This window comes from Eumetopias jubatus, unplaced genomic scaffold, assembly GCF_037043125.1.
Source record: "Eumetopias jubatus isolate StellerSeaLion01/CBP00866 unplaced genomic scaffold, mEumJub1_p1.0 scaffold_60, whole genome shotgun sequence".
Taxonomy (NCBI): domain Eukaryota; kingdom Metazoa; phylum Chordata; class Mammalia; order Carnivora; family Otariidae; genus Eumetopias; species Eumetopias jubatus.
This window is the reverse complement of record NW_028274866.1, coordinates 1,141,411-1,150,727: the sequence shown is the minus strand read 5'-3', so window position 1 is coordinate 1,150,727 and position 9,317 is coordinate 1,141,411. Positions and strand designations below refer to the sequence as shown.

At 47.0% G+C, this 9,317-nt stretch overlaps 1 pseudogene; it reads right to left on the bottom strand.

Annotated features, from left to right (window-relative positions):
- Nucleotides 1-4,294: 4,294 nt before the first annotated feature.
- Nucleotides 4,295-5,277, bottom strand: LOC114203912 (ribosome biogenesis protein WDR12-like; annotated as a pseudogene).
- Between the last annotated feature and the right edge of the window lie 4,040 nt (nt 5,278-9,317).

The following is a 9,317-nucleotide window of genomic DNA, read 5'->3' as shown; positions in this document are numbered from 1 at the left end:
GAATTAGTGGGACCGGGGGCGCCTGGGTGGCTCAGCCGGTTACGCGTCCGACTCTTGGTTTCCGCTCAGGTCAGGATCTCAGGGTCCTGGGATTGAGCCCCGCATTGGGCTCCATGATCAGTGGGGAGTCGGCTTGAGGATTCTCTCTCTCTCTGTCTCTCTCTCCGTCTGCCCCTCCCCCCTCAAATGAATAAATAAATCTTAAGGGGGGGGGGGGAGAAGAAAAGAATTCGCGGGACCAGAGCAGCTATTGGTGTAGAATCTGTTTTTTTCCACACTACCGAGGCAAGACCTTTCTGAGTACCCTACCTGATGCCTCCCGAATTGTGAGGTTTGCCACTGTGGCTACTAGTCCCTGCCTTGCGTAAGCGCCGGGCATAGTTACCTTTCATCCTTGCGAGTGGCCCTTTCCCCGGCCTCAGCTAGTTTCCTCACACGCTTGTGCTGACCAGGGGTCTGCTGCTTACTCCAGTGGGACCCTCTGCGGATATGCAGCATTCTGTCCCTCTGCGGCCCTCTGGTCTCTGGTCCTCTGCCCTGCCAGCTCCATCTCCTGCACTCTCCCCGTCCTGCCTCCTCAAGTCAGGGCTTCCGCTGGGCTGCATTTGGAGACACTCTCTCCAGACAGTGGGCTGCGGCAATTCAGGGTTCATCTCGTGTCTTTTCCTTTGCCCAGGTCATCGCCCTTGATTACTTGATAGAACTTTTGTGTCCTGTATTTCATGTGTGTTTCTTGGGGGCTGTTTCAAGTTTTTTACTTCCTACGCCTCTGCCTTTGCAGAACTTGAAGAGCTCTGATGTGGGCTGAGAGGGGAGAAATGATGCTCAGCGTGATGGTGGCGGTCATGATGGTGATGACGATGGAGTTAATGAAAATGATGGAGAACCTCACCTGACTAGATGCAGCAGCTGTAGCGCCTACAGCGAGGATCTGTTTCTCTCTTTCCGTCTGTGTCTCTCTGACTTTGTCTCATTCTCTCCCTCCTTTTTTTTTTCTTTCATTCCCTTCTTTCCTTTCTTTCTTTCATCATTTTTAGACATTCCTTATCGATGGAGAGATGAAAACTTAGCTCCCGTACTCCACTACTTACTACACTTCTTCACCTTATGCTCTCTCATTACAGAAAACTAAATTTCCGAAAGAATCAAAGTTTAAATGGGGGGAGATGAAAGCATACAATTAAATGGAAAATATGAAACCATGAAAATGGAAGGAGAAAACACTGATGAAGGATTTTAACGTACCATACAAAACCCAGAAGCCATGAATGAGTAAAAATTGTTCAATATCTGATTATAAAGAAATGTTAAATTTATTTATTATGGCAGAAAATATCACTAAAAACATCACAATGAGAACAACTGGGAAAATTATTTGTATGTCAAATAGTTAACAAAGCACGATAAAAAATCCAGAATCCCCCCCCCCAAAAAATCAATCCCTAGTTGTGTAAAAAATGTTGGATTCTATTATGGAATAAAATACCAAAAATAAGATGAAACTACAAATAACCAATTACGAAAGGATTTGTAACCCAAATACTAAACTAAGGCTAATATCACTACAATGCAAATAACTCTTAGAAATCAATACACAAAAGACAACAACCCAGTGGAAAATTGTACAAATGACGGGAAAATGGCATTTATGCAATAAGAATTTTAAACAGTGACTTAGATACATGGTATGACCCTTTTATGTTAATAAAAATATAGAAAAGCAAGTTAACACATCCTAAGGAAAAATCTGGAAGAATACACTGACACATGGTCATGGTGGCTAGTGCAGGAACTGAGACCACTAGAAATACTTGCCTCTAACTTACACATTGGTGTAAAGGCCGTATGTCTTTTTTTTTTTTTTTTTAAGATTGGATGTATTTATCTGACAGACAGAGACACAGCGAGAGAGGGAACACAAGCAGGGGGAGTGGGAGAGGGAGAAGCGGGCTTCCCGCTGAGCAGGGAGCCCGGTGCAGGGCTCGATCCCAGGACCCCGGGATCATGACCTGAGCCGAGGGCAGACGCTTAACGACTGAGCCACCCAGGCGCCCCCGCTGTATGTCTTTTATATTAAGCATATACTACACTGGTAAGAAAGGTTAAAAGTGTAGATAGATACAGAATTGTACATACATTATGATTCCAGGTTTGTTTCCCTGCTTTACATATGCATGCACATACATGTGAAATTCATAAAGAAACCTGAGGGAAACCATTACAGTGTTCACAGTGGTTCTGTCTAGGTGGTGAGAGAGTGGAGAGTATTTTTTGGTCATTCGATAAGTTTCTGTAATTCTGCAACTATGTCCAATGACCATGTTTTGCTTCCATAAACTCAAACTAAAATCCAAAACAAAAAACAAAAAAAAAAACCACCACAACATTTCATAACCAAAAATGCAACCGAAATATTTTATCTTTGCTGGAATGGGGAAAAATCTGGCACACCAAATGGACCATCTACACTAAATTTCTTTTTTTTTTTTTAAAGTAAGCACTACACACAACATGGGGCTTGAACACCCAAGATCGAGTCGCATGCTTGGGGCCCCTGGACGGCTCAGTCTTTGGAGCATGTGACTCTTGATCTTGGGTCATGAGTTCAAGCCCCATATTGGGCATGGAACCTATGAAGACAAAATAAAAGCCGCATGCTCCACTGACTGAGCCAGCCAGGTGCTCCCCCACTCCGCCGTCTACGCTAAATTTCAAACTCCTAAGTGACTGGATTCACCCCAAAGCATCAGGCATGTGCCAGCTTCCCTGTGAAGGAGTGCAGCCTGGATTTAACTTGACAAATGTCTGGCACACGGGAGTCACTCAGGGAGTGTTGGTTGAATGAGAAAATGAAAGTGATTACGGCAGAAATTCTGGGCTGAGGCTGAACTGGACACCTGCCATCTCCTCCCACTTGAAGGGGTGGCGAAGACAAGGCATCTTTGCTCAGAAGTGAAGTTGCTGTGACCAAGCCAGGCCTTTCTCCAGCTGGGGAGAATAGGAATATGAGAATGATGTTGGGACACCTACTAATGAAAATTCATAACATTAGCTGGTGAAAGGAGAGACGCTATTCTATACACTTAAAGGATGCTAAAATAGCACTTGTAAAATCCAGTGTCCCCACCTGACACTGGAAACCCTTGGTGGGACTGGAATTGAAGCCTAATCTCAAACAGCAGAGTCTGGATGTCCTTCCCCTGCGCAAGCCACCTCACCCACACGTCTCCCCTCCCACCCTGTCTCTCTGGAACGCATAATTGTGCTCAATCTCTACTCAAGGCACTCATCTACCCTCAGCCCTCAAGGAGGCTTGGCTCCATCCTGGAGGACACTGTTTTCTCACTGCCCTCTCCTCAGGAGGCTTTCCTTTCTTCTCAACCCCATACACCTCGGGGTAGGATGTAGACAGTGTGCCTCCCCCAGGGCTGTTCTCCTGTCCCATATTCCTTCCTCCTTTACAAAAAATCACTCTGGGAATTTTATGATTTCAGGTCTCACATTTAGATTTTTTTTTTTTTAAGAGAGCTAGAGGGTAGGCAGGAGGAACAGAAGGAGAGGGAGAGAGAGGCTCTTTTTTTTTTTAATTTATAGAATGTTTATTATCTAATACTGACTGAAAGGTTTTGTCTAAAGATTCTATTCTATACATGGGTAGGTTGGGGAAAAAGATTCCTGGTTGCCATGAAATCTGTATGCAATTTCTAAAGGATTCTAACATAGCTTTAATACAAAGTACTTCACTTAGAATATTTCAACAAACTCTTAATTGGCAGCATCTACATGTTTTAATGCTCTGAATACCCACAAAGTCTTATTATAGTTAGACATCACTGTTTTACCTAAAGCAAATTGTATTTCTAATTTTTTCTGTATTAGAATTTATTAGTTTCCTCAAGATACTTTTTTTAAACAGCTAACATTGGAAAACTTGTTTGCCCATCAGAAATAAAAATCTGGATAATTACTATATTTTTAATATATGCTTTTACAGCATTTCAAAAGCAAATCTTAATTCAAACCAACACCTATAAAAGGAAATAAAAAAAACTCAGTTTACTTTCAAGAGTTTGCATATGGCAGAGAGAGCAGGTCACATTTAAATTTTAACAACATAAACGATTGTATAATAAATATAAAATAAAGAAATAGACAGTGGTAGCTATTATCGAGGGTGAAAACATTATATACACTTAAAGAGGCCGCTTTCTGAAACGTCACTGATGTAATCTGAGGCTTCTTTATCGATTTCATTTACAGAAACAATCTCTGCGGTCAAATTTATCATTCACTTTCATGCCCCCACGTGAGCAGTAGTAGGTGAATATCTGTAGGAATACAATTTATTGTCTGCTCCTCCACTCAGAAGTAACCCAGTGTCTGTCCAGTCTACACTCAGAACTTTGTCTTCATGAGCAGCCAGATCGATCATAGAGAGGAGCTTTACAACTTCTTGTATCCCACAGTTTGACGATATTATCTAAAGAACCTGAAATCAGCTGCTGCTCATGGGTAGGAGACCACTTTAATGATGTGACCCAGCCTGTATGTGAGGTTAGGGACAGCGACACCAAAGAACCATCTTTAGTTCGGGGATCCCACAGTCTGATATGCCTATCTGTGCTTCCAGATGCTAAACGTTTACAAAGTGGAGAATAGGAGATACAATTAAACACCTTATTTCCCGTCAAAGTTGACGTAAGACTGCCAGACTCTACATCCCACATCCTAATTGTGTGGTCCCAAGATGCACTGCAGATTTCTTCGGCATCTGACCGTAGAACCGAAGAAATGGCTTCCTTGCGGCCAGAGAGGGTCACTATTGGGAGTCCCTGTTAGTCCCAACTGCTCTGTTTTCTGTTTCTTTCTTGGTCGGTGTGTGGATTCCTCCATTTCATCTTCTTCATCTGTAGGAACTGTGGACCGGATCTTTAGCATCTTCTCCCAGGAGCCACTGCAAAATTTAGTTCCCGTGCTATCAACAGCTATAGAATCCGCACTTCCGGCATGGCCTCTGCAGCAGTGCAGGGCTTTCACTTTGTTTCTCTCCACATTCCACTCCCATAAGAGAATCGTCTGATCCACAGAAGCACTCAGCAGTAGGCAAGACAAACTATCTTTTTTCACCCAGGCCACATCTTTTACAACGTCTGTATGTCCCACAATTGTCATTATTGACTTTCCTTCCAAGGACCAGATATCTCCGAGAAGTCTTATCATAAGAACCAGTCAAGATCCATTCCTCTGCCCCTCGGACAGAACTGATCCAGTCATCATGGAACATGCATCGCTCTGGCTGAGGGGCAGGCTACTTCTCCACATGTTCCAATTCCACAACCTCTTCTGATGAGATGTTTTCCAGTTCCATGTGTTTGAGCAAGGGCATTCGCAGAAACTGGCCCTTGATAAGGAAGTCGAACTCCACATGTTTGTGGAACTCATTTTTGGCCTCCAGCAATTTATTGATGATGTCACTAAGGTCAGCAAGTTCAGAGGCTGCAGGAATTGAGAAGGGAACATCATCTACTGCATATTTCTTGTTGTCAGTGAAGAAGCGTGTCTGGAGCTGAGCCACGGCTAGGAGCACACACAAGGCTTGTCTACAGAAACGTAAGGGGTAATAGTCAGACAACAGGCTCTCTGGTCTCTTTAAGACTACAAAGAGAGGCTGCTCAAAATTAGCTCGCACAGATACGCGAGAAGATGCAGTCTTCTGGGCTTCCGCTTTCCTTGAGAGAGAGAGGCTCTTAAGCAGGCTCCACACCTAGCATGGAGCCCGACACGGGGCTCAATCTCACAACCCTGAGCTCATGACCCGAGCAGAAATCGAGTCGGACGCTTAGCCGACTGAGCCACCCAGGCACCCCTCACAGTTAGATCTTTAAACCATTTTGAGTTTATTTTTGTCAGTGCTATAAGAAAGTGGTCCAATTTCGTTCATGTGCATGCAGCTGTCCAGTTTTCCAAGCACCATTTGTTGAAGAGAACGTCTTTTCCTCATTGGGTATTCCTACCTCCTTTGTCATAGATGAATTGACCGTAATTTCGTGGGTTTTTTCCTGAGCACTCTGTTCTGTTCTATTGATCTACGTGTCTATTCTTATATCAGTCCCATACAGTTTTGATCACTACATCTTTGTAGTATATCTTAAAATCTGGGATTGTGATAGCTCCAGGTTTGTTCTTCTTTTTCAAGATTGCTTTGGCTCCTCGGAGTCTTATTGTATAGTTCCATAAGATTTTAGGATTATTTGTTCAGTTATGTGAGAAGTGCAATGCTATTTTGACAGGGATTGCATTAAATCTGTAGGTTGTTTGGGGGTAGTATGGACATTTTAACAATACTGGTTCTCCCACTCCATGAGCATGGAATAGCTTTCCATTTGTTTGTGTCATCTTCAATTCCTTTCATCAGTGTTTTATAGTTTTCAGAGTACGAGTCTTTCACCTCCTCGGCTAAGTTTATCCCTAGGTATTCTATTCTTTCTGGTGCAATCGTAAATGGGATTGTCTTCTTAATTTCTCTTTCTGCTACTTCATCATTAGTCTATAGAAATGCAAGAGATTTCTGCATATTAATTTTATATACTATGACTTTACTGAATTCCTTTATCCGTTTTAGTTTTTTGGTGGAGGCTTTATGATGTGGAGGTATGTTCCCTCTCAACCCTTGTGGAGGGTTTTTATTGTGACCGAATGCTGTAGTTTGTCAAATGCTTTTCCTGCATCTATGAAAATGATCATATGGTTTTTATCCTTTCTCTTGCTAATGTGATGTACCGTATTGATTGATTTATGAATAGTGAATCATCCTTGCACCCTGGGAATAAATCCACCAAAAGCAAGATTGAACTACTGGGACTACACCAAGATAAAACGCTTTTGCATAGCGAAGGAAACCATCAACAAAACAAAAAGACAACCTACAAATGGAGAGAAGGTATTTGCCACTGATGTGTCCAATAAGGAGTTACTACTCAAAATGTAAAAAGAAGTTATACAACTCAACACCAAAATAATAAATAATCCAGTTTTTACGAATGGGCAGATGACATGAATAGACATATTTGCAGAGAAGATATACAGATGGCCAAGAGACAAATGAAAAGATGTTCAACATCACTCAGCATCAGGGAAATGCCAATCAAAACAAAGAGGTATCGCCTCACACCTGTCAGAATGTCTAAAAGCAAAAACACAAGGAATAACAAGTGTTGGCGAGGATGTAGACAAAAAGGAAACTTTGCGCGCCCTGGGTGGGATTGCTAGCCGGGGCGGCTGCCGTGGAAAACAGTAAGAAGGTTAATCAAGGGAGGTAGTCACGTGCCAGTGGCCTCACGAGAAGGCCCTGTGGGGGGCGGGGGGGGGGATGGTGCCTGCTGGCTAGGGAGCCCAAGTGACGTCAAGCACCGAGAGGCGGAGCTTCCCGAACTAGGCTCCACCTCCTCAAGGTCGGCTGGATCCGGAAATCTCCGCCACCACAGCGAGCCCGCGTTGGCGGGAAGCAGCCCCGTGTGGGGCTGTCTGCGCAGGCGCCGTGGGCACTCCCAGCTGCCTTGGGCGCGAAGGGGCGGAGCTTCGCGAAGGCTCTCAGAGTCGGAGCCCTTAGCTGAGAGTGCGGGCGGCTTTGTGGCGGGCTCTGGGGAGCCGGGCGCGGTGGCTATGCAGGCCCCAGACGGCGGCGACGACGGCGGCGGCGGCGGCGGCGGCGGCGGCGGCGGCGAGGCCGGTGCGGCGGGCGGAGCGGGCGGAGCCGGGGGCCAGGACCGCCAGCCTAGCCCCGGAGCTCCTGGTTGCCAGGGGCGCTCCGGCAGCCCTGAGGGCGATGGTGGCCCCGGCGGCGGCGGCGGCGGCGAGAGAGCAGAGGACGAGGAGGCCGGTGATCCTCCTCAGGCCCGGCAGGCACCGCAGGCCCTGTGGCCTGGTGCGGATGCGGCGCCTGTAGCTGTGGCAGCGGCAGGCCGACTGCTGGAGTTGTATCCTTTCCACGGAGCGTCCCTGGGCGGGGGCCGTGGTGGGGTGGCCCGGGAGCGCGGTGGCAGCGGGGGCGAGGGGGCCGGTGGGAGGCGGGGCGGGGGGGGGGGTTGCCCAGGGGGCAGCAGGGGCGGGGCGGTCGGTGCGCAAGGGCCTGCAGGGTACGGGGGGTGGGGGGGTGGGGGAGGAGGCGGCTCGGGGTGCTCGGAGGGGGCACGAGGGAGCGCGGGCGTCCTGGGGTAGAAGCGGGCCTCCGAGGGCTAAGGAGGCCTCGGGCACCGGGAGATTGAGGAGCGGATGGCGCCTTAACCGTGTCTCCTCCAGCACGCTCACCGTGCCTTTCCGGTCGCCCCTGGAGGCAGAGATGGCCCGCAGGTCCCTGGCCCCATACGCCGAACGCCACCGAGGGGTGGTTCAGAAGGAGCTTACAGTGAACGGCAGCACCCTGGTCGTGTCAGTTCTAGCAGAGTAGGCGGTGGGGAGGGGTGGGGGGCGGGGGCGGCAGGTGCTGGGGTCGCGTCTCTGTCTTCGAGTGCCGTCGTGGAGGCACTGACGCGTTTAGTGTGTGTATGAGGAGGGGGCTGGTGCTCTGCACCTCCACCGCAGTTCTCACCCGTAACCTCGTTTTCCTTTTTGCTCACTTTCAGTAGATGGACTGCTGAAGACCCCGTCTTCTTCCGAGCTTCGATCAACTCGTTCCTCGACCAGCTTTCCCTGGGGCTCTGGGTCCCCTCCTCCTGGAAGCCTAGGCCCAGGAAAGGGAGCTGAGGCCTAGTCTTGTGCCCCCTACTAGGCAAGGCACAGGGAGTTGGTACTTGGAGTCAATTGCCACTTTGTTACCAGGGTTTACTTTTTGGCCCGTAGGGGCCCTTGGGCCACTTGATTTCTTTCCCTGTTGCTAGAGGAGCGGGCGCTTCAAATGTTTGTTACTGCAGAAAATAAAAGTGAGCTACCATTTCTGTGTCTGAGTTTCTTTTCAGCTACTGTGCCTCCAGATTTTCTTGCCTTTTTTCTTTCTCGCGTTGGAAGGGAGGTTCTGGGAGACAGATTCCAATAGCACAAGGCTCTTGAAGACAACTTAGGGAAAGGAAAATCGAGTCCCACATTCAGCACGAAAACCTGCCAACATTTTGGAGTATCTCCTTGGTTGTATTTACTCGTTAAACGTATACCAACATATCATGTGTAAGTTTTCAAGTTTGCCATTAACTTTTTTCCTGGGTATTTTGTTTTTGGGGTTTTTTTTCCCATTAAACCTACTAGCTTTTCCAATCTCTAAAACCTCTTCAAAAAATGTTACTGAATAGATACATAAAATGCATGAGGTAATGTTGAACAGTTAA